Genomic DNA, 24,499 nt, shown 5'->3' with positions numbered 1-24,499 from the left:
GAAGACATTTCTGAGTCAACATAAACTCCTAAGTCTTTTTCATAGTTCCCGTCTTTAATTTCAGTATCTCCCATATGCACATTTTTATTGCCTGCCTGCAATATTTTATATTTTTCTCTATTAAATTTGCCATGTGTCTGCCCAGTTCTGAATGCTGTCTAGATCATTTTGAATGACCTTTGCTGCTGCAACAGTGTTTGCTTACTATACCAGAATCGAAATCATTAATGTAGATTAGGAATAGCAGAGGACCTAATACTGATCCCTGTTGTACACCACTGGTTACCTCGCTCCATTTTGAGGTTTCTCCTCTAATCAGTACTTTCTGTTTTCTACATGTTAACCACTCCGTAATCCATGTGCATGCATTTCCTTGAATCCCTGCTGTGTTCAGTTTGAGAATTAATCTTTTATGCGGGACTTTGTCAAAAGCTTTCTGGAAATCTAAATAAACCATGTCGTATGCTTTGCAATTATCCATTGTCGATGTTGCATCCTCAAAAAAATCAAGCAGGTTAGCTAGACATGATCTCCTTTTCCTAAAACCACGCTGACTATCTCCCAGGATATTGTTACCATAAAGGTAATTTTCCATTTTGGATCTTATTATAGTTTCCATAAGTTTACATATAATAGAAGTCCGGCTTATTGGTCTGTAGTTACCTGGCACGGTTTTCTCTCCCTTTTTGTGGATCGGTATTACATTTGCAATTTTCCAGTCTGTCGGTACAACCTCTATGTCAAGAGACTGTGTTGCATGATCTTGGTTAGCGGTTTGTAAATAACTTCTTTTATTTCTTTGAGTACTATTGGGAGGATCTCATCCGGCCCAGGGGATTTGTTTATTTTAAGAGCTCCTAGTCCCTTTAACACTTCAGCCTCTGTTATGCTAAAGTTATTTAAAACTGGATAGGAACAGGTTGAAATATGAGGCATGTTGTCCGTGTCCTCCTTTGTAAAAACCAGTGAAAAGAAATCATTTAATATATTTGCTGTTTTTTTTTCTTCGTCTATAATTTTACCATTTGTGTCACTTTGACATTTAACCTCGTCTTTAAATGTTCTCTTGCTGTTATAATATTGGAAAAACATTTTGGAATTGGTTTTAGCCCCTTTAGCAATATTGATTTCTATCTCTCTCTTGGCCTTTCTAACTTCCTTTTTGACTTGCGTTTGCAGTTCCAAGTACTCTTTCTGTGTACTTTGTTTTTGGTCCCTTTTAAACGCTCTGTAAAGTGCCTTTTTTTGCTGAATATTTTTTTAATTGATCTATTAAACCATTTTGGCCATTTTGTTTTAGATTTAGATTTGTCTACTTTTGGGATGTAATTGTTTTGCGCCTCTAGTACTACATTTTTAAAATACAGCCATCCTTTTTCTGTGGATGTTTTCTCTATTTTACTCCAATCTACGTCTGGTAGTCTCTGTTTCATACCTTCATAGTTTGGTTTTCTAAAATTGTAAACCTTCACTTTAGTCATTACTTTTGGGGTTTTAAAAAACATTTCAAATTAGACCATGTTGTGGTCTGAGTTTGCCAATGGCTCTCTGACCTTAAACATTTCAAATGAGACCATGTTGTGGTCTGAGTTTGCCAATGGTGCTCTGACCTCTGTTTTAGTTAATCTGTCTTCATTATTTGAAAAGACTAAATCAAGGCATGCCTCCCATCTCGTCAGTGTCTTAAGGGCGTCTGCTAAGAAATAAATCATAATAATAATAAAGGCGGAGAAAAATAAAACAGACGTGTGTTTCAGGAGATGCAGAGGAGACATTTAATAGAACACAATAATAAATCAAGTACATCAGGACAAAGAGGAAAAAGTTAATTTTTAGAGAGCTCCTATTACTGTAGCCTTTTTTTAAATGTATTTCTTAAACGGCCTTAGCCAGGGCGACTTACAGTTGTTACAAAATATCACATTACATATAAAAGCAGTTAAAATTACAATAAAGTTAGTAGTAAGAGCAAAATCAAATAAGAGAAGATAAACTGTAAATAATTACATTTGAGAGCGCATGTTAATTAGGTAGCTTAGCTTAATTTGCATAACATCCTTCATACTGTCTGAATCAGGGTTTTACAACTGCTTTCATCCTTCCTGAACATTTCTGATTTTTGCTGGGAACAAGTCGAAAAGTTAAAATCCCGCCACAAAAGCGATCCCCAACGGTCAGAAAAGCTTGAATATTAACAATTGAACTGATAATTGGCTTAATTAGACCCTTTAATTGTTTTTCAGCTCTAAACAATTGCAGAGTTCAAGTTAGTGGACTGATAAAATGTTATAGCTAACTTGAAATCTCCAACTTTAAAGCTGAAAACAAGTATAAACTGGCAATTAAAAATGATCCGTGAAATGAAGGGCCTGTTAAACTGGCTATTAAAAAGATCAGTGAAAAGAAGGGTCTGTTAAAATGGCTATTAAAAATGATCCGTGAAATGAAGGGTCTGTTAAACTGGCTATTAAAAATGATCCGTGAAATGAAGGGTCTAGTTAAATTGGCTATTAAAAATGATCCGTGAAATGAAGGGTCTAGTTAACTGGGAGTTAAGCTGGAATGAAAGCCAGCAGACACAGGAGGTGTTCATAAGACACTATAACATTTTGGTATGTCATCTTTTTGATCATTATAAAAAATGAAATGAAACAAATGAGAATAAGAGGTGAGCCAAGAATCCAAAAAGGGAACTAAAAGTTCAAACTCATGTGGCCAGTTTGGCAGAAAATGGGTTAAGTTAGAGTTCCCTCTGGTGGACACACCCTGGATTTTATTTGTATAAACTGAGAACACCTGTGGCATTGGGGCAGCTTTGTTTGGAAGGATACCTCAGGTAAGCCATGTGCTTTAACTGTTTGAAAAGGTTTTAAATCTTTTTAAAACTGTGTGCTATGAATTAGATTAAGGAATAATAAGCATGCTGCTTGTGGTTTCTGTTACAATATAATTTGATTTGCTTGGTGTTGATAATGTGGCTGTGTTTCATTTGTGTTTGGTTTTGATAGTGTATATTTATACTGATTTTGTGTTTGCTTGTTTCCCCCGGATTGGCCACTATTGCCATTTCTTTACCCCAATTGTAGTTTTGCACAAGTTTAGGCAGTTGCCTAGGTAGTAACAACTTGTTAAAAAAAACTTCAATCCGAGACACTCTGTAAACTATCCCATATCTGAAACAAATGATTTAAATGCATCAGATTTTGCTATGTTGAATAAAATAGAGAACCTGACCTTTTTTTAAAAAAATAACTCTGTTTTGTTAATTACTCTACCAACCATATCACAAGTTAATATCCATGTTTATTTAGTTGCGGCCAGGGTTCCAACAGAACAAAAACACGTGAACATATCTACCCTGTGCTAGCAGCCCTAAATGGGTTCCTGGTGCGGTCTACGAGTGGGTTTTAAGGTCCTGCTGCTAACCTATGAAGCCCTGAAGGGCCCTTACGATCCCAAGGGCTTTGAAGTAAAACACAGGTACAGCGTTCAGTTCTAGGGCCCTTGTACTGTGGAACGCTCTATTGGGTGCCTCACCTGTTACAATTTGTCAAGAATGAAAATGAATTTATGAGCTATCGTTTCCATTCTTATGTGACTCTTACTGTTCTGCTGTTTTTATGGCTCGTGCAGTTTTATTGATACTTTTAACTTTATGTTAAGCGCCTCTGCCATCAAAATGTTTTGATTTGAAATTCATTATTAAAAAGGTGTGTTCAAAGCAGAAATAAAAACGGTTTTCAGATAAGCAACTTTACCTTTTTAATGGTTGCAACACGTCAATTTTAAAAGGTTCCTTGAACACATGATTTCCATTACACGAGAGTAGATGTTAAAACTTCATGCTGATTTGAACTCGGCTCTTGCCAAGATAAGCACCAACTAAGACGCAGCTTTACAGTAAACTAATGTGATCCATCTGTGTCTCCATCCATTTGCGCTCCCTTCCATATGATGATGTAGATATTCTTCTGTCTGGTGTTTATGGCTGAAGTGTAATGCTGGCTCCAGGGATCGGCTTATTGCCTCCCTAGCTCATCAGCACACACAACGGCTGCGATGCTGGCTCTGGGGATCAACTGCAGTGCTGTCTCCCCAGCGCATCAGCATGACAACAACCGTCTGGATTGAGCTAAGTAGGGTACATCTCCGGGGTCTTCAAGTGGGCACCTTCCATCCTCTGTGTTTCGTCGACTAGCCCACGATACCTCAAGGTGTCGATGGTGATGCTGGTGTCCCAGCATCACCGTCGACAGGCAGCAATGTGGAGTAGTGGTTAGGGCTGTGGACTCTTGACCGGAGGGTAGTGGGTTCAATCCCTGGTAGGGGACACTGCTGCTGTACCCTTGAGCAAGGTACTTTACCTAGATTGCTCCAGTAAAAACCCAACTGTATAAATGGGTAATTGTATGTAAAACAAAAAAAATGTGATATCTTGTAACAATTGTAAGTCGCCCTGGATAACGGCATCTGCTAAGAAATAAATAATAATAATAATAATAATCACCCCACTCCGTCCCCCACTCAACTCAGTCCAGCTTACTTACCATACATCAGCGTTTCTTTCTTTCTTTCTATTGTGCTTGAGATCCCCAGCCAGAATCTTTCTGTCTCAACCACAGCCAGTTGCTGCCCCTCTCTGCTGCTTCAGATAAGTTCTTCACTGTGCAACGCAACTCTTGGCCACTGAATCCGACGTCTCTGAGAAACCGGGTTGTAGAATATGCCACAAATCCTCGACAACCCACCTCCACTGGGTAAACCCAGACTCTCCATCCTTGCTGGTTGAGCATACTGAAGTTTCTTCCTCTCATACGCCTCATCTACAACACAGGTGCTGCCTCCCTTACGCATTTGTCACGTGACTCTACTAATGTTATTTCCAATCTGACCTTGGCACACTTAAACTCCTCGGTTAGAGCAGAGACTGGTAGCTGCAGTATTCTTTTACCATAAAGTCCCACTCTGCTGAGGCAGCGTGGAACTCCCAACCATTTCCTGATGTATGAACTGATTAAAGCTTCCAGCTTCTCTATTGTTGTCAAAGAAACCTCATACACAGTCAGTGGCCACAGCAACCTCGGCAGTAGACCAAACTGAAAGTACCAGAGTTTGTTTCCCTGGTAAAGCTCTGCTGTATATGCTCTTCAACCCTTCCACTGCTTGTTGTCTAACTTCTCCCACACAAACTGTGTCCTTTAGATCCCCGTCGTACCATCTCCCAAGACTGGCTTCTCAGACATTGTTGGTATTGCCTCACCTTTACCCAATTTGATGCCCTAATGATTACTTCCATTGCCATGGTAAAAGCCAGTGGAGAAATGGTGCATTAGCCAAATCCAGGAATGTCACATTGAGCTCCTTCCTCTCCTTTTTAGCCGATTGAATTTGTTGCCAGATCACATTAATGTGTGCTAAGCATCATGGGAAACCTGGAATGCCCGCTTTTTGTATTGAAGTGTCAATGAAGCAGTTCTTTTATAGGTCAATTGTAATTCATTACAGTAAATTGATACAGCTAAATACAAATAGCCTAATTACTTCTCAGGCACGTTTACAGAATTATTTTCCCAAAAAGGAAAAGAATCCTTTGATTCAAATTTTCTAGAAAGATATAGGGTGTGTTCATAAACTCAGTCTGACACTGAATGAGCGTCCGAGGAATCTCCTTGGGTGCTTCAGAGCATTTTTTTTCTTTTAGTTTTTCAACGACCTAAAATGGTTTGAAAATGGAAGTCATCAGTGAAAAACACAATGATTGAAAACACCTTTGTTAATATTTTACAAGATCTTCAATCTGACAGTGAGGATGAAAATGTAAGCTGGGTGTTTAGTGGAAAATGATAGTACTATTAACTGTCATTTATAACCGATTTATTTTGTTTTCAACTAATACTGGGGATGGGGTAAAAGTCGGAACAGAACTTTAATGAATTCATTGCTTTTAAAAACAGCATAAAATGTTAGACATATGGGGAGAGTATTTTAACAATCAGAACCGATTAATAACGCACTGTCATTAACCCGTTCTGGTGCCAGAACCCTTTTTATCACCAAAAAGCTCCCGGGAACACTGGGTTCCAAAGGTGCAAAGACGACGAACATTATACACACAACACAACTAAGTGGGAACAGCATAACATTATTGAAAAAACCCACCGAACCAACCCTTAAAATGCTCATTCCGTGCAATAAACAGCTGTATAGACAAAACCATCCGGACCACGGGGTTCCAAAGCTGCAGAGTATGAAAATGATACACACAATACAACTAAGTGAGAACAACACAACACTATTGAAAGAACCCACCTTTAACTGCCCATTCTGGATAATAAAACTATTTATTTTCTATTTATATTATCTATCTATTTAATATTATTTTTGCAGAACCATATTGATTACATAGTTTTTCTCTTTCTTTATAGTGGAATATAGTGAGGCCTTCTTTCTACTTTGTAGGGAGGGAGGTGATAAAGTAACAGTATTTGCACAAGTAGAACCATTGCAAAGGTCTAGAATTGTTGGTAGCCCCTAACTGTAACAGTTAGTATATATGTGATTTAAGAAATAACACATATTGTAACAGGGTGAAGTGTTACATGTGTGGGTAGTCACTGGAAAATACTGACAGATACAGAGCATTGGTGTTGATACGCTGCTCAGGGGTGCAGATTTAATTTTAACACCGAACCGACACTAGGGTACCAGCGATGTGTCACATTTAATAAAGCAATAAATACCAAAAAACAAAAGCTAAAAATAAAAGTTTGCCACATAAAATGACAAGCGCTAGTCCCACTAAAAGGAACGTCCCGCTCCAGGAACCTACTACTCTACGGTAACCCTCTTAAACTGTTTTGGGATCCACCTCCCCTACGCTGACCTACTTCTGTTGTGTTATTTCTGAAGTGCTGGCCTCCCAGCGACTCCGGGCCATTCCGACGGTCCTGGCTAGGCAATCGCCTTCACAGGCCCCGTCTTGCAGTTAAAGGGCTCCGTAGTAGTCCTTCCCGCAGAGCGGACGCTTCCATCCTGATGTAAACAAACTCTCACTCAGCGCCCATCTATACAGCAATGGCCTTGCAGCAGCCCCAAGCTGTAGCGCAGCTGCTTTTTGAGCTCCGCGCAGCATCCCCAGGCACGCCCCCAGCCAATCCAGACCTCCCGATCACTTTAGCTCAGGATTAGCCTGCCACTCAACTGGTTGCTTAGTAACATGTCTAGTGCTGTGTGTGTCTGAATACGAGAGAGAAATGAAACAATATATTCTTGCTCTAAATGAGTTGCAGCTATAGTAAACTATGTAACAGTGTAATGCCTGAGAGAATGACTGAACCCCTGAAACAATGTATCGAATTAAAGTACTTGGCTATAATTAACAGACAGCACTAGTTTGTGCAATATGAGAATTGAAACGAAATTGTGTTTTAAATAGATTTGACTATTTTACATCCCTGCCATTTTTATTGTGTTTGTGTTGTATTTGGTCAAGACCTTATCCCCTGGCCCAAATAAAATAACCTGGTGATAACAACCTAAAATATTTAACTTAATTTTAAGGTAGTGCCTTCAGTGGCATTGGCGGCTACCATAAATTGTATTTTAAACTCAGTTTAGCCCTCGCTACAGTGTGACCTTTATTGCTAATAAGTAGCGGAATGTTTAGTCACCAACGTGGTATTTACTGCTGAAGTCTAATTGAATATATGGCTTTCAAATGTGGAGCCATGCACACAATCTGAGATTTTTAATCAATTCGCATGGCTTTTTTAGTATTAGAAGGCTCTATAGATCAGAACCCCTGTGGGTTCTTTGGGTGTTTTAGGGTTTCTTGTTAATCCTTTGAGATTTCAACGTTTATTTATGGTTGTTTAGCCTGCTGTTTAAAAAGGTTCTTTGTATACTATTTGGAACCCCTGAAAGATTTTTAAACCTCACGAATGTTTTAGAATATTCCTGGAAGGTGTTAGTAATAAATCAGACACTTGATGCAAGTGTAGCCCATCAATCAACAAAACCTTTATTTAACTTCCAGTACAGTACCAAACAATATTAAGCCATAGCAGTCAAAACGAATGGTTATTACCCATTCTCTCTCCTCTCTCTCTCTCTCTCTCTCTCTCTCTCTCTCGATATAGATATAGATATATAGATTATATACAATTATATATATATATATATGGCTGCATGAAATGAGTCGTGTCTGACACCATATAAAGCGTACCTGTTTCGTGTACTGCTGCTTGCGTGAATGAATGTCTGTTTCACTGGCAGACTTGCCTGCGTGAGTGTCTGTGTGCGAGTGACGTCGCCCACATAATGGAGATCGAGGCGCCAACGGGTGACAAGTGGACGGTGTCCGCAGCTCTGGAGTGGAGAGCGACAGAATGTGCTTTTGAAAGGAGAGTGACTGCAAAGAGGGAAGGATATTTGGGCGGGACTCAATTTATGGTGTCTGGGTAATTACGTCACAACACCCACCCCCAAGTACCAAAAACTACGTTAAACTCCTTAAATAAGAACTGTAAGGATTTCATTCAAACACAGCCATTCAAATATACAGTTACAGTACATAATACGTTTGACGTAACTATTTTTTCCTGAAGGTTTTCACGTCCCCCCCATAGCCTACATTCCGTTCCCCCTGTTTTGAGAACCGCTAATTAAAATAAGTTAAAAGCCAAAAGAGTCACATATTGCCCTGGAAATGCATTTTAATTGGGGCTTTTGGTTTTCAACAACTTTTCTCCTCTCCTTTTTACCCTTCCCATAAGCAAAATGTGGAGTTGTTAGCATCGCTAGTAACACATTTACCATTTCTTCGAGAAAAAAACTGGATCAGGCTATAAGTCATTTTATTTACTCTCCTACCCTTTTCCCACTGCCTCCAGAAGATGCTAACTAATGCATTTAAGCTCAATGTTATTGTATAACCTAACGTTTGACAACAAGCGATCATCAATCAAAATGATACGTATTAGAACATAAGAACACAAGAAAGTTTACAAACGAGAGGAGGCCATTCAGCCCATCTGGCTTGTTTGGTTGTTGGTAGCTTATTGATCCCAGAATCTCATCAAGCAGCTTCTTGAAGGATCCCAGGGTGTCAGCTTCAACATTATTACTGGGGAGTTGCTTCCAGACCCTCAATTCTCTGTGTAAAAAAGTGCCTCTTATTTTCTGTTCTGAATGCCCCTTTATCTAATCTCCATTTGTGACCCCTGGTCCTTGTTTCTTTTTTTCAGGTCAAAGAAGTACCCTGGGTCGACAATGTCTATACCTTTTAGGATTTTGAATGTTTGAATCAGATTGCCACGTAGTCTTTGTTCAAGACCTGAATAGATTCAATTGTTTAAGCCTGTCTGCATATGACATGCCTTTTAAACCCAGGGTAATTCTGGTTGCTCTTCTTTGCACTCTTTCTAGAGAAGCAATATCCTTTTTGTAACGAGGTGACCAGAACTGAACACTATTTGATTTAAATTCAGCACTTTTCACAATATAGCCAAGCATCTTGTTGGCATTTTTTTTATAGATTCCCCACAATGTCTAGATGAAGACATTTCCGAGTCAACATAAACTCCGAGGTCTTTTTCATAGATTCCTTCTTCAAATTTCAGGTGAGGTCTTACTAATGCATTGTAAAGTTTTAACATTACATCCCTTGATTTTAAATTCAACAATCCTCACAATATATCCGAGCATCTTGTTGGCCTTTTTTATAGCTTCCCCACATTGTCTACATGAAGACATTTCTGAGTCAACATAAAATCCTAGATCTTTTTCATAGTTCCCTAATTCAATTTTAGTATCTCCCATGTGATATTTATAATGCACATTTTTAGAGCTCCCGAGTGGCGCATCCAGTAAAGGCGCTCCTCGCAGGATGTGCCCTATAGCCTGGAGATCGCAGGTTCGAGTCCAGGCTATGTCACAGCTGACCGTGACCGAGAGTTCCTAGGGGCGGCGCACAATTGGCTGAGCGCTGCCCGGGTAGGGAGGGCTTAGGTCGGCAGGGGAATCCACGGCTCACCGCGCATCAGCGACCCCTGTGGCCGATAGGGCGCCTGTGGCTCTGCAGCGGAGCCGCCAGATCTGTGTTGTCCTCCGGCACTATAGGTCTGGTGGCATTGCTGTGGATCTGCAGTGCTTTTGCTGCTGCAACAGTGTTTGCCACTCCTCCTATTTTTGTGTCGTCTGCAAATTTAACGAATTTGCTTACTATACCAGAATCTAAATCATTAATGTAGATTAGAAATAGCAGAGGACCTAATACTGATCCCTGTGGTACACCACTGGTTACCTCGCTCCATTTTGAGGTTTCTCCTCTAATCAGTACTTTCTGTTTTCTACATGTTAGTCACTCCCTAATCCATGTGCATGCATTTCCTTGAATCCCTACTGCGTTCAGTTTGGGAATTAATCTTTTATGCGGGACTTTGTCAAAAGCTTTCTGGAAATCTAAATAAACCATGTCGTATGCTTTGCAATTATCCATTTTCAATGTTGCATCCTCAAAAAAGTCAAGTAGGTTACTTAGATACGATCTCCCTTTCCTAAAACCATGCTGACACTCTCCCAGGATATTGTTACCATATAGGTAATTTTCCATTTTGGATCTTATTATAGTTTCCATAATTTTACATATAAAAGAAGTCAGGCTTATTGGTCTGTAGTTACCTGGTTCGGTTTTGTCTCCCTTTTTGTGGATCGGTATTATATTTGCTATTTTCCAGTCTGTCGGTACAACCCCTGTGTCAAGAGACTGTTGCCTTGATCTTGGTTAGCGGTTTGTAAATAACTTCTTTCATTTCTTTGAGTACTATTCGGAGGATCTCATCCGGCCCAGGGGATTTGTTTATTTTAAGAGCTCCTAGTCCCTTTAACACTTCTGCCTCTGTTATGCTAAAGTTATTTAAAATTGGATAGGAACAGGTCGACATGTCGGGCATGTTGTCCGTGTCCTCCTTTGTAAAAATGGGTGAAAAGTAATCATTTAATATATTTGCTATTTTTTTTCTTCATCTATGATTTTACCATTTGTGTCTCATACATTTAACCTCCTGTTCAAATGTTATCTTGCTGTTATATTGGAAAAACATTTTGGAATTGGTTTTAGCCCCCTTAGCAATATTGATTTCTATCTCTCTCTTGGCCTTTCTAACTTCCTTTTTGACTTGTGTTTGCAGTTCCAAGTACTCTTTCTGTGTACTTTGTTTTTGGTCCTTTTTAAACACTCTGTAAAGTGCCTTTTTTTCGCTGAATTTTTTTTTAATTGATCTATTAAACCATTTTGGCCATTTTCTTTTAGATTTAGATTTGTCTACGTTTGGGATGTAATTGTTTTGCGCCTCTAATACTACATTTTTTAAAAAAACAGCCATCCTTTTCCTGTGGATGTTTTTTCTATTTTACTCCAATCTACTTCTGTTAGTCTCTGTTTCATACCTTCATAGTTTGCTTTTCTAAAATTGTAAACCTTAGCTTTTAGTTATTACTTTTGGGGTTTTAAAATAATTCAAATGAGACCATGTTTGCCAATGGCGCTCTGACCTCTGTTTTAGTTATTCTGTCTTCATTATTTGAAAAGACTAAATCAAGGCATGCCTCCCCTCTAGTCGGTGCCTTGACAAATTGCGTTAGGAAGCAGTCATTTGTCATTTCCACCATTTCAATTCCGTCCGTCGTGCCCCCCATCGGGTTTTCCCATTTTATATGGGGGAAGATGAAGTCCCCCATCAGTATGGCTTCTCCTTTTCTACACGCATTTTCAATGTTATTGTATAACAGATTATTTTGCTCAGCGTCTGAATTTGGCGGTCTATAGCATGCTCCTGTTATTATGCCCTTTGAATTTGTGTCCATTATTCTGACCCATATTGATTCTGCATTGTTTTCTTTGTCCTGATTTAACACCTGGGTTTCAAGGCTATTTCTTATGTATAGCACTACCCCTCCGCCTCTTCTGTCCTGCCTGTCTTTCCTATATAGTGTGTACCCACTAATATTATATGCGTCTCCATCACTCTGACAACCAAGTTTCTGTAACACCTATCAGTTATAGTCAGTTATTCAAAAATAAAACACTATCTAATTTCTAGTCAACACTTCTCCAAAACCTATTCAAATTATGCAGATTTCTTCCAAAAAATGGGGTAGAGCAATACCCCTATCTGGCCTGGAGGGTGGGGGTGGGGGGGGGGGGGGGTAGGAGTCGAACCCCCCTCCTATTTTTTGTTTTGTCATCTCCTTGGACCTAGATAATCTGTTTGCCTCAGACTGTGATATGTTCAAAATCATCCAGGCCAGAGAGGGTTATTGTGCCACAGGTACTTCATTTGCAATACATTTCTATTTCAATTCAGTTCATGAAAGTTTTTAAACAGAAATGAAGAACAACATTTTTATCAGAAATGCATTGTGACAATGCATACTTTTCAATTTTGAGTAGCATACCGGCTATAAAGTTCTAATATTTGCACATCAGAACATACTGGTTTTATACTCTATTGCATTTGACGTATTTGTTCCTTCCTTGTAGGATGCACTGCATTAGTCTCTGAAGACCAAAGCATGAAAGAAAGATTGCATCAGGATCAGGGTGAAAGCGGAAATTGCCAATCCAAGAACCAGCAACTCTGAAGAGAACTTGCAGGACAGCTGTAAGTACACTAATTTACAGTTTATTAACCACACAAATTCAGTTTATATACTACACAAATATTTACAGTATTAACTGAACATTAGAATGCCATGGACGTGCAGAACGTTTAAACACTGGATACGTTTATGTATTGTCACTTATTTTCTTTGCTTGCTTGCGACTGGAAACTGTAGGTCTGGACTGTTGAACACTTGTGGACACATTGTGAAGCTGAGAATGTATTTGTTTATTACAGTCAATAGGTACCTAAGGTCTGACGTCACAGTAAATAGTTTACATTACAAACATGATTTAAATCAATTAAAACTATTAAAACATTAGCAAAGTAGCCAAGACTGAAAATGTATGGAGCCGAGTGAAGCAAGGCGAATATCTTTTGCAGTTTGTAACAGTAGTTGCACATATACACTACAAATACAAAGCACACATGCATACAACCTACAAACACACTGTGCACAATAACTGCAAAAACTGTTTCATTTGACAAAGTGCAAACAGAAACAAAAAAATCCCCAAACAAAACTGTATTGATTTTTTTTCTTTGCTGTGTTGTAATCTCTTTGCTATATTGTGATAACTTATTACCTGAGTCGCCCTGCATAAGGGCGTCTGTCAAGCAAAAATTAAAAATCATGCTAAGCTCCTGCTGCCTTCAAACCAAAATTAAAATCATAGCTGTGCTGAGAATACCTTGTTTCCAGCTAAATATGGCTGCTTTTGTTTTCACTGCATTCTCTCAGGTACAGTTAAACAAAGTGACACTTTCACCAACATTTTTCAAATTTTATAAACCTTTTAAAATTTGTTGACACGCTAATCAAAAGGACGTGCAATTTCCATATTTGCTGCCCTTTAAAATTAACTCTTATATATGGCAGAAGTTAACAGCAAACCTTCTAATTATTTATTAATACATTGTAACATGATACATGCCACTGACTTAAAAACATAAAGTTTACAAACGAGAGGAGGCCATTCAGCCCATCTTGCTCGTTTGGTTGTTTGTAGCTTATTGATCCCAGAATCTCATCAAGCAGCTTCTTGAAGGATCCCAGGGTGTCAGCTTCAACAACATTACTGGGGTTGGTTCCAGATTCTCAACTCTGTGTAAAAAAAGTGCCTCCTATTTTCTGTTCTGAATGCCCCTTTTATCTAATCTCCATTTGTGACCCCTGGTCCTTGTTTCATTTTGCAGGTCAAAAAAAGTCCTCTTGCTAGGTCATTTATAGCATGACTCGAACACCAATCATGATATAGTCGTTATATGTTTTACCGCGTTGCCATAGTAACCAAATGCACAGCGCTGATAAAAGTATGAATTCATATTGTGAAATACTGTAAGAAATAAAATGCCTATTTTTTTCACGGTAAATTGCAAGAAGCTGAAAGCAACTTTAATTCGCCAATGCCCGCCATTGCTATAGTACACATTCAAAATATTTAAAATGGAAAACTGTCTACGGAACACTCCCAACCACTATATACCTCGCATGTAAACCGTTTAAAATGTTTTAAGTATACAGAAAATAAATGTATTTGCATATATTCGCAGTGAATGCATTTTAAAAAGTCAAATAGGCAGCGTCGCCGAACCAGCTAGAACACAATCTTAAATTAAGCATTACTAAATACAATGAAAGTACGTCAGCCACTTACCATGGCCTAGTTAGTATCCTCTCGTCTCCTCTTCACCGTCCTTACACAGGATAAAGCGTCGGGGCTTGCAGTTGTATAGTCATGACACTCCAGAAACTCGCACATATCTCTTCAAACCAAAGCGATTTTAAGCTATTTGTCAGCATTCGGCTAGCTGTCTTAATTCTGTTCACTCGAGCCTTTCTACTAAACTCTTAAACCTGTGTGCATATTTATTTAGCCATGCTGACCTATGGAGACCAGATAGCAAGAGTGAAAATTAGGGACACTTTTTCAGAGGAAAGAAACCTCGTGAACTACTGCACAACGCAAGCGAAGCAAATTACGTATCTTTCTTTCTAGATGGGCGTTTTTGTATTTCTAAGCACTTAGGCAAAAAAAAAAAACCTAAGTGAAATGTAACTTAAAAAATAAGTAATACATACTCTAAAGCGGTTTTAATCAGCCTATCAGTGCGTCTGTACTGGCTTTTTTATGACCTGCTGTACTGCGCGTAGCAGATGGGACAAAGTCAGTGGTACATTGTTTTGAGTTGCTAAAATCTAGTTTTCAGCATTAGACATAAAATACCAGAAATGGACGACAAATCAAGCAAATTATGGTGAAGCACAGAGAGGTTTAGTAAAGTACAGGGAAGCATTTTAAATCAGAGAGGTCAGGCAAAGCATTGGAAAGCACAACGAATTATGGTAAAGCACAGGGATACATTTTTGAGGATGCAATATCAACAATGGATAATTGCAAAGCATATGACATGGTCTATTTAGATTTCCAAAAAGCTTTTGATAAAGTTTCGCATAAGATTAATTCTCAAACTGAACGCAGTAGGGATTCAAGGAAATTCATGCACATGGATTAGGGAGTGGTTAATATGTAGAAAACAATATATTGATTAGAGGAGAAACCTCAAAATGGAGCGTGGTAACCAGTGGTGTACCATAGGGATCAGTATTAGGTCCTCTGCTATTCCTAATCTACATTAATGATTTAGATTCTGGTATAGTAAGCAAACTTGTTAAATTTGCAGAGGACACAAAAGTAGGAGTGGCAAAGACTGCTGCAGCAAAGGTCGTTCAAAATTATCTAGACGCTGTGTGGTCCAGTGGTTAAAGAAAAGGGCTGGTAACCAGGAGGTCCCTGGTTCAAATTCCACCTCAACCACTAACACATTGTGTGACCCTGAGCAAGTCACTTAACTTCCTTGTGCTCCGTCTTTCGGGTGGGACCTAATTAAGTGACTCTGCAGCTGATGCATAGTTCACAAATCCTAGTCTCTGTAAGTCACCTTGGATAAAGGTGCCTGCTAAATAAACTAATAATAATAATGACAGCATTCAAAACTGGGCAGACACATGGCAAATTACATTTAATGGAGGAAAGTGTAAGGTACTGCACACAGGCAATAGAAATGTGCATTATAAATATCATATGGCAGATACTGAAATTTGAAAACAGAATCTATGAAAAAGAACTAGGAGTTATGTTGACTCGGAAATGTCTTCCTCTAGACAATGTGGGGAAGGTATAAAAAAAAAAAGGCCAACAAGATGCTTGGATATATTGTGAAAAGTGTTGAATTTAAATCAAATATTGTGTTCAGTTCTGGTCACTTCGTTACAAAAAGGATATTGCTGCTCTAGAAAGAGTGCAAAGAAGAGCAATCAGAATTATGCCGGGTTTAAAAGGCATGTTGTATGCAGACAGGCTAAAAGAACTGAATCTGTTCAGTCTTGAACAAAGAAGACTGCGCGGTGATCTGATTCAAGTTCAAAATTCTAAAAGGTATAGACAATGTCGACCCAGGGGACTTTTTTCACCTGAAAAAAAAGAAACAAGAACCAGGGGTCACAAATGGAGATTAGATAAAAGGGGCATTCAGAACAGAAAATAAGAGGCACTTTTTTACACAGAATTGTGAGAGTCTGGAACCAACTCCCCAGTAGTGATGTTGAAGCTGACACCCTGGGATCCTTCAAGAAGCTGCTTGATGAGATTCTGGGATCAATAAGCTACCAACAACCAAACAAGCAAGATGGGCTGAATGGCCTCCTCTCGTTTGTAATCTTTCTAATGTTCTTAAAGCACAAGGAAACATTGTAGAGCACAGAGGTCTGGCAAAGCATAGAGAAGCCTTTTAAAGCACAGAGAGGTATGATAAACCAGATGGAAGCATTTTAAAGAACAGATGTCTGGCAAAGCATAGGGGAAGCACAGAGATCTCGTGCAGTTTAGGGAAGTATTTTAAAGCACAGAGGCATTATAAAGCACAAAGGTATGGCAATGCACAGGGAAGCACAGAGGCCTGGTAAAGCATGGGGATGGATGGTGAAGCACAGAGAGGTCTGGTAAAGCATAGGGAAGCATTGTAAAGCACAGAGAGGTCTGGTAAAGCATAGGGAAGCATTTTAAAGCACAGGGAAACGTTGTAAAGCACAGATAGGTATGGTATAGCGGAGATAGGTACGGTAAAGCACACTAAAGCATTGTAAAGGCCAGAGAGTTATTAAGCATAGGGAAGCATTTTAAAGCACAAAGGCATGTCAAGGCACAATGTAAAGCATAGAGAGGTCTGGAAAACATTGCAGTGCACAGGAAAGCATTATAACGCACATGGAAGCATTGTAGAGCACAGAAGGTATTGCGAAGCATAAGGGAAGTATTTTAAATCACAAAGGCATGTCAATGCACAATGTTAAGCATAGAGAGGGCTGGTAACATCACAGAGCACAAGGAAGCATTGTAAAGCTCATGGAAGCGTTGTAGAGCATAGATGGGTATGGGAAATCATTGTAAAGGCCAGAGAGGTATTGTATGCATAGGGAAGTATTTTAAAGCACAAAGGTACGTCAATGCACAATGTAAAGCATAGAGATGTCTGGTAAACATTGCAGAGCACAGGAAAGCATTGTAAAGCACATGGAAGCATTGTAAAGCACAGATTGGTATGGGAAATCATTGTAAAGGCCAGAGAGCTATTGCTAAGCATAGGGAAGTATTTTAAAACACAGTCATTATAAAGCCCAAAGCTATGGTAATGCACAGAGAAGCATTATAGAGAACAGAGGTGTATTGTAAAGCACAATGAACCATTGTAGAGCACAGGGAAATATTGTAAAGCACAGATAGGTATGGTAAAGCACAGCAAAGCATACTACAGCACAGATAGGTATGGTAATGCACAGAGTGATATGGCAAACCACAGGGAAGTATTTTAAAGCACAGAGGCTTTAAGCACAAAGGTATGGCAAATCACAATGTAAGCGTAGACAGCATTGCAGAACAGGGATATATTGCAAACCACAGACAGGTATGGTAATGCACAAGGAGGCATTGTAATGCACAGATAGGTATTGTTATACCACTGACAAATATGGCAAAACACATTGATGCATTGTAAAGCACAGTGAGGTATGGGAAAGCACAAAGAAGCATTCTAAAGCAAAGACACGTATGGTAAAGCTCAGGGAAGCATTTTATAGCACAGAGAGGTCTGGTAAAGCATTGGGACGCATTGTAAGTCATCGAGAGGTATGGTAAAGTACAGGGAAGCTTTATAATGCACAGATAGGTATTCTTATAGCACTGACAGATATAGCAAAACACATTTATGCATTCTAAACCACAGAGAGGTATGGGAAAGCATAGGGAAGCATTTTTAAGCACAGAGATGTCTGGTAAAGCATAGGGAAGTATTGTAAATCACTGAGAGGTATGGTAAAGCCTAAAGAAGCATTCTAAAGCAAAGACACGTATGGTAAAGCTCAGGGAAGCATTTTATAGTATAGAGAGGTTTGGTAAAGCTTAGGGAAGCATTGTAATGCACAGATAGGTATTCTTATAGCACTGACAGCTATAGCTAAACCACAGCGGTATGGGAAAGCATAGGGAAGCATTTTTAAGCACAGAGAGGTCTGGTAAAGCATACGGAAGTATTGTAAATCACTGAGAGGTATGGTAAAGCTCAGGGAAGCATAGTAATGCACAGATAGGTATTGTTATAGCACTGACAGATATGGCAAAACACATTTATGCATTCTAAAGCACAGAGAGGTAAGGGAAAGCACAGGCAAGGATTGTAAATGCTCAGATTGGTATGGTAAAGCACAGGAAATCATTGTAAGGCACAGGCATACATTTCAAAGCAGAGACAGGTATGGCAAAACCCATGAATGTATTGTAAATCATAGGGAAGTGTTGTAAATCACTGCGAGGTAAGGTAAAGCACAGGGAAGCATAGTAATGCACAGATAGGTATGGTAAAGCACAGGAAATCATTGTAAGGCACAGGCATACATTGCAAAGCACAGACGGGTATGGCAAAAAACATGAAGCTATTGTAAATCACAGGGAAGAATTTTAAATCACACAGAGGTATGGTAAAGCTCAGGGAAGCATTTTATAGTATAGAGAGGTTTGGTAAAGCATAGGGAAGTATTGTAAATCACTGAGAGGTATGGTAAAGCTTAGGGAAGCATATTAATGCACAGATTGCGATTCTTATAGCACTGACAGATATGGCAAAACACATTTATGCATTCTGAAGCACAGAGAGGTAAGGGAAAGCACAGGGAAGCATTTTTAAGCACAGAGAGGTCTGGTAAAGCATAGGGAAGTATTGTAAATCACTGAGAGGTATGGTAAAGCTCAGGGAAGCATAGTAATGCACAGATAGGTATTGTTATAGCACTGACAGATCTGGCAAAACACATTTATGCATTCTAAATCACAGAGAGGTATGGGAAAGCACAGGGAAGCATTTTTAAGCACAGAGAGGTATGGTGAAGCATAAAGAAGCATTCTAAAGCAAAGACACGTATGGTAAAGCTCAGGGAAGCATTTTATAGTATAGAGATGTTTGGTAAAGCATAGGGAAGCATTTTTAAGCACAGAGCGGTCTGGTAAAGTATAGGGAAGCATTGTTAAGCACAGAGAGGTCTGGTAAACCATAGGGAAGTACTGTAAATCACTGAGAGGTAAGGTAAAGCACAGGGAAGCATAGTAATGCACAGATAGGTATGGTAAAGCACAGGAAATCATTGTAAGGCACAGGCATACATTTCAAAGCAGAGACAGGTATGGCAAAACCCATGAACGTATTGTAAATCATAGGGAAGTGTTGTAAATCACTGAGAGGTATGGGAAAGCACAGGGAAGGATTGTAATGCACTAGTAGGTATGGGAAAGCTCAGGGAATCATTGTAAGGCACAGGCATACATTGCAAAGCACAGACAGGTATGGCAAAAAACATGAAGCTATTTTAAATCACAGAGGTATGGTAAAGCACAGGAAATCATTGTAAGGCACAGGCATACATTTCAAAGCAGAGACAGGTATGGCAAAACCCATGAACGTATTGTAAATCATAGGGAAGTATTGTAAATCACTGAGAGGTATGGTAAAGCTCAGGGAAGCATATTAATGCACAGATTGCTATTCTTATAGCACTAACAGATATAGCAAAACACATTTATGCATTCTAAACCACAGAGAGGTATGGGAAAGCATAGGGAAGCATTTTTAAGCACAGAGAGGTCTGGTAAACCATAGGGAAGTATTGTAAATCACTGAGAGGTATGGTAAAGCACAGGGAAGCATAGTAATGCACAGATAGGTATGGTAAAGCACAGGAAATCATTGTAAGGCACAGGCATACATTTCAAAGCAGAGACAGGTATGGCAAAACCCATGAACGTATTGTAAATCATAGGGAAGAATTTTAAATCACAGAGAGGTTTGGTAAAGCACAGGGAAGCATTCTAAAGCAAAGACACGTATGGTAAAGCTCAGGGAAGCATTTTATAGTAGAGAGGTTTGGTAAAGCATAGGGAAGTATTGTAAATCACTGAGAGGTATGGTAAAGCTCAGGGAAGCATATCAATGCACAGATTGCTATTCTTATAGCACTGACAGATATAGCAAAACACATTTATGCATTCTAAACCACAGAGAGGTCTGGTAAAGCATAGGGAATTATTGTAAATCACTGAGAGGTATGGTAAAGCATAAAGAAGCATTCTAAAGCAAAGACACGTATGGTAAAGCTCAGGGAAGCATTTTATAGTATAGAGAGGTTTAGTAAAGCATAGGGAAGCATTGTAATGCACAGATAGGTATTCTTATAGCACTGACAGCTATAGCTAAACCACAGCGGTATGGGAAAGCATAGGGAAGCATTTTTAAGCACAGAGAGATCTGGTAAAGCATAGGGAAGTATTGTGAATCACTGAGAGGTATGGTAAAGCTCAGGGAAGCATTTTATAGTATAGAGAGGTTTGGTAAAGCATAGGGAAGCATTGTTAAGCACAGAGAGGTCTGGTAAACCATAGGGAAGCTTTGTTAAGCACAGAGAGGTCTGGTAAACCATAGGGAAGTATTGTAAATCACTGAGAGGTATGGTAAAGCTCAGGGAAGCATAGTAATGCACAGATAGGTATTCTTATAGCACTGACAGATATAGCTAAACCACAGCGGTATGGGAAAGCATAGAAGCATTTTTACGCACAGAGGTCTGGTAAAGCATAGGGAAGTATTGTAAATCACTGAGAGGTATGGTAAAGCTCAGGGAAGCATAGTAATGCACAGATAGGTATTGTTATAGCACTGACAGATATGGCAAAACACATTTATGCATTCTAAACCACAGAGAGGTAAGGGAAAGCACAGAAGGATTGTAATGCTCAGATAGGTATGGTACAACACAGGAAATCATTATAAGGCACAGGCATACATTGCAAAGCACAGACAGGTATGGCAAAACCCATGAATGTATTGTAAATCATAGGGAAGTGTTGTAAATCACAGAGAGGTTTGGTAAAGCATAGGGAAGAATTGTAAATCACTGAGAGGTATGGTAAAGCTCAGGGAAGCATAGTAATGCACAGATAGGTATTCTTATAGCACTGACAGATATAGCTAAACCACAGCGGTATGGGAAAGCATAGAAGCATTTTTACGCACAGAGGTCTGGTAAAGCATAGGGAAGCATGCTAAAGCAAAGACACGTATGGTAAAGCACAGGCACGTATGGTAAAGCTCAGGGAAGCATTTTATAGTATAGAGAGGTTTGGTAAAGCATAGGGAAGTATTGTAAATCACTGAGAGGTATGGTAAAGCTCAGGGAAACATATTAATGCACAGATTGCTATTCTTATAGCACTGACAGATATAGCAAAACACATTTATGCATTCTAAACCACAGAGAGGTATGGGAAAGCATAGGGAAGCATTTTTAAGTACAGAGAGGTCTGGTACAACACAGGAAATCATTATAAGGCACAGGCATACATTGCAAAGCACAGACAGGTATGGCAAAAAACATGAAGCTATTGTAAATCACAGGGAAATTAATTCACAGAGAGGTGTGGTAAAGCACAGGGAAGCATGCTAAAGCAAAGACACGTATGGTAAAGCACAGGCACGTATGGTAAAGCTCAGGGAAGCATTTTATAGTAGAGAGGTTTGGTAAAGCATAGGGAAGCATTGTTAAGCACAGAGAGGTCTGGTAAACCATAGGGAAGTATTGTAAATCACTGAGAGGTATGGTAAAGCTCAGGGAAGCATAGTAATGCACAGATAGGTATGGTAAAGCACAGGAAATCATTGTAAGGCACAGGCATACATTTCAAAGCAGAGACAGGTATGGCAAAACCCATGAACGTATTGTAAATCATAGGGAAGTATTGTAAATCACTGAGAGGTATGGTAAAGCTCAGGGAAGCATAGTAATGCACAGATAGGTATGGTAAAGCACAGGAAATCATTGTAAGGCACAGGCATACATTTCAAAGCAGAGACAGGTATGGCAAAACCCATGAACGTATTGTAAATCATAGGGAAGTGTTGTAAAATAACTGAGAGGTTAGGGAAAGCTCAGGGAATCATTGTAAGGCACAGGCATACATTGCAAAGCACAGACAGGTATGGCAAAACCCATGAACGTATTGTGAATCATAGGGAAGTGTTGTAAATCACTGAGAGGTATGGGAAAGCTCAGGGAATCATTGTAAGGCACAGGCATACATTGCAAAGCACAGACAGGTATGGCAAAAAACATGAAGCTATTGTAAATCACAGGGAAGAATTTTAAATCACAGAGAGGTTTGGTAAAGCACAGGGAAGCATTCTAAAGCAAAGACACATATGGTAAAGCTCAGGGAAGCATTTTATAGTATAGAGAGGTTTGGTAAAGCATAGGGAAGTATTGTAAATCACTGAGAGGTATGGTAAAGCTCAGGGAAGAATATCAATGCACAAATAGGTATTGTTATAGCACTGACAGATATAGCAAAACACATTTATGCATTCTAAATCACAGAGAGGTATGGGAAAGCATAGGGAAGCATTTTTAAGCACAGAGATGTCTGGTAAAGCATAGGGAAGTATTGTAAATCACTGAGAGGTATGGTAAAGCATAAAGAAGCATTCTAAAGCAAAGACACGTATGGTAAAGCTCAGGGAAGCATTTTATAGTATAGAGAGGTTTGGTAAAGCATAGGGAAGCATAGTAATGCACAGATAGGTATTGTTATAGCACTGACAGATATGGCAAAACACATTTATGCATTCTAAAGCACAGAGAGGTAAGGGAAAGCACAGGGAAGGATTGTAATGCACTAGTAGGTATGGGAAAGCTCAGGGAATCATTGTAAGGCACAGGCATACATTGCAAAGCACAGACAGGTATGGCAAAAAACATGAAGCTATTGTAAATCATAGGGAAGTATTGTAAATCACTGAGAGGTATGGTAAAGCATAAAGAAGCATTCTAAAGCAAAGACACGTATGGTAAAGCTCAGGGAAGCATTTCATAGTATAGAGAGGTTTGGTAAAGCATAGGGAAGTATTGTAAATCACTAAGAGGTATGGTAAAGCTCAGGGAAGCATATTAATGCACAGATAGGTATTGTTATAGCACTGACAGATATAGCAAAACACAAATATGCATTCTAAACCACAGAGAGGTATGGGAAAGCATAGGGAAGCATTGTTAAGCACAGAGAGGTCTGCTAAATCATAGGGAAGTATTGTAAATCACTGAGAGGTATGGTAAAGCACAGGGAAGCATAGTAATGCACAGATAGGTATTGTTATAGCACTGACAGATATGGCAAAACACATTTATGCATTCTAAAGCACAGAGAGGTAAGGGAAGGCACAGGGAAGGATTGTAATGCTCAGATAGGTATGGTACAACACAGGAAATCATTATAAGGCACAGGCATACATTGCAAAGCACAGACAGGTATGGCAAAAAACATGAAGCTATTGTAAATCACAGGGAAAAATTTTAAATCACAGAGAGGTATGGTAAAGCACAGGGAAGCATGCTAAAGCAAAGACACGTATGGTAAAGCACAGGGACGCATTCTAAAGCAAAGACACGTATGGTAAATCTCAGGGAAGCATTTTATAGTATGAGAGGTTTGGTAAAGCTTAGGGAAGCATTTGTAAGCACAGAGAGGTCTGGTAAAGCATAGGGAAGTATTGTAAATCACTGAGAGGTATGGTAAAGCATAAAGAAGCATTCTAAAGCAAAGACACGTATGGTAAAGCTCAGGGAAGCATTTTATAGTATAGAGAGGTTTGGTAAAGCATAGTGAAGCATTGTAATGCACAGATAGGTATTCTTATAGCACTGACAGCTATAGCTAAACCACAGCGGTATGGGAAAGCATAGGGAAGCATTTTTAAGCACAGAGAGGTCTGGTAAAGCATAGGGAAGTATTGTAAATCACTGAGAGGTATGGTAAAGCATAAAGAAGCATTCTAAAGCAAAGACACGTATGGTAAAGCTCAGGGAAGCATTTTATAGTATAGAGAGGTTTGGTAAAGCATAGGGAAGCATTGTTAAGCACAGAGAGGTCTGGTAAACCATAGGGAAGTATTGTAAATCACTGAGAGGTATGGTAAAGCTCAGGGAAGCATAGTAATGCACAGATAGGTTATGGTAAAACACAGGAAATCATTGTAAGGCACAGGCATACATTTCAAAGCAGAGACAGGTATGGCAAAACCCATGAACGTATTGTAAATCATAGGGAAATGTTGTAAATCACTGAGAGGTATGGGAAAGCTCAGGGAATCATTGTAAGGCACAGGCATACATTGCAAAGCACAGACAGGTATGGCAAAAAACATGAAGCTATTGTAAATCACAGGGAAGAATTTTAAATCACAGA

This window comes from Acipenser ruthenus, chromosome 42 (genome assembly GCF_902713425.1).
Source record: "Acipenser ruthenus chromosome 42, fAciRut3.2 maternal haplotype, whole genome shotgun sequence".
Taxonomy (NCBI): Eukaryota; Metazoa; Chordata; class Actinopteri; order Acipenseriformes; family Acipenseridae; genus Acipenser; species Acipenser ruthenus.
The sequence above is the reverse complement of the archived record's forward strand: the minus strand, read 5'-3'. Positions refer to the sequence as shown.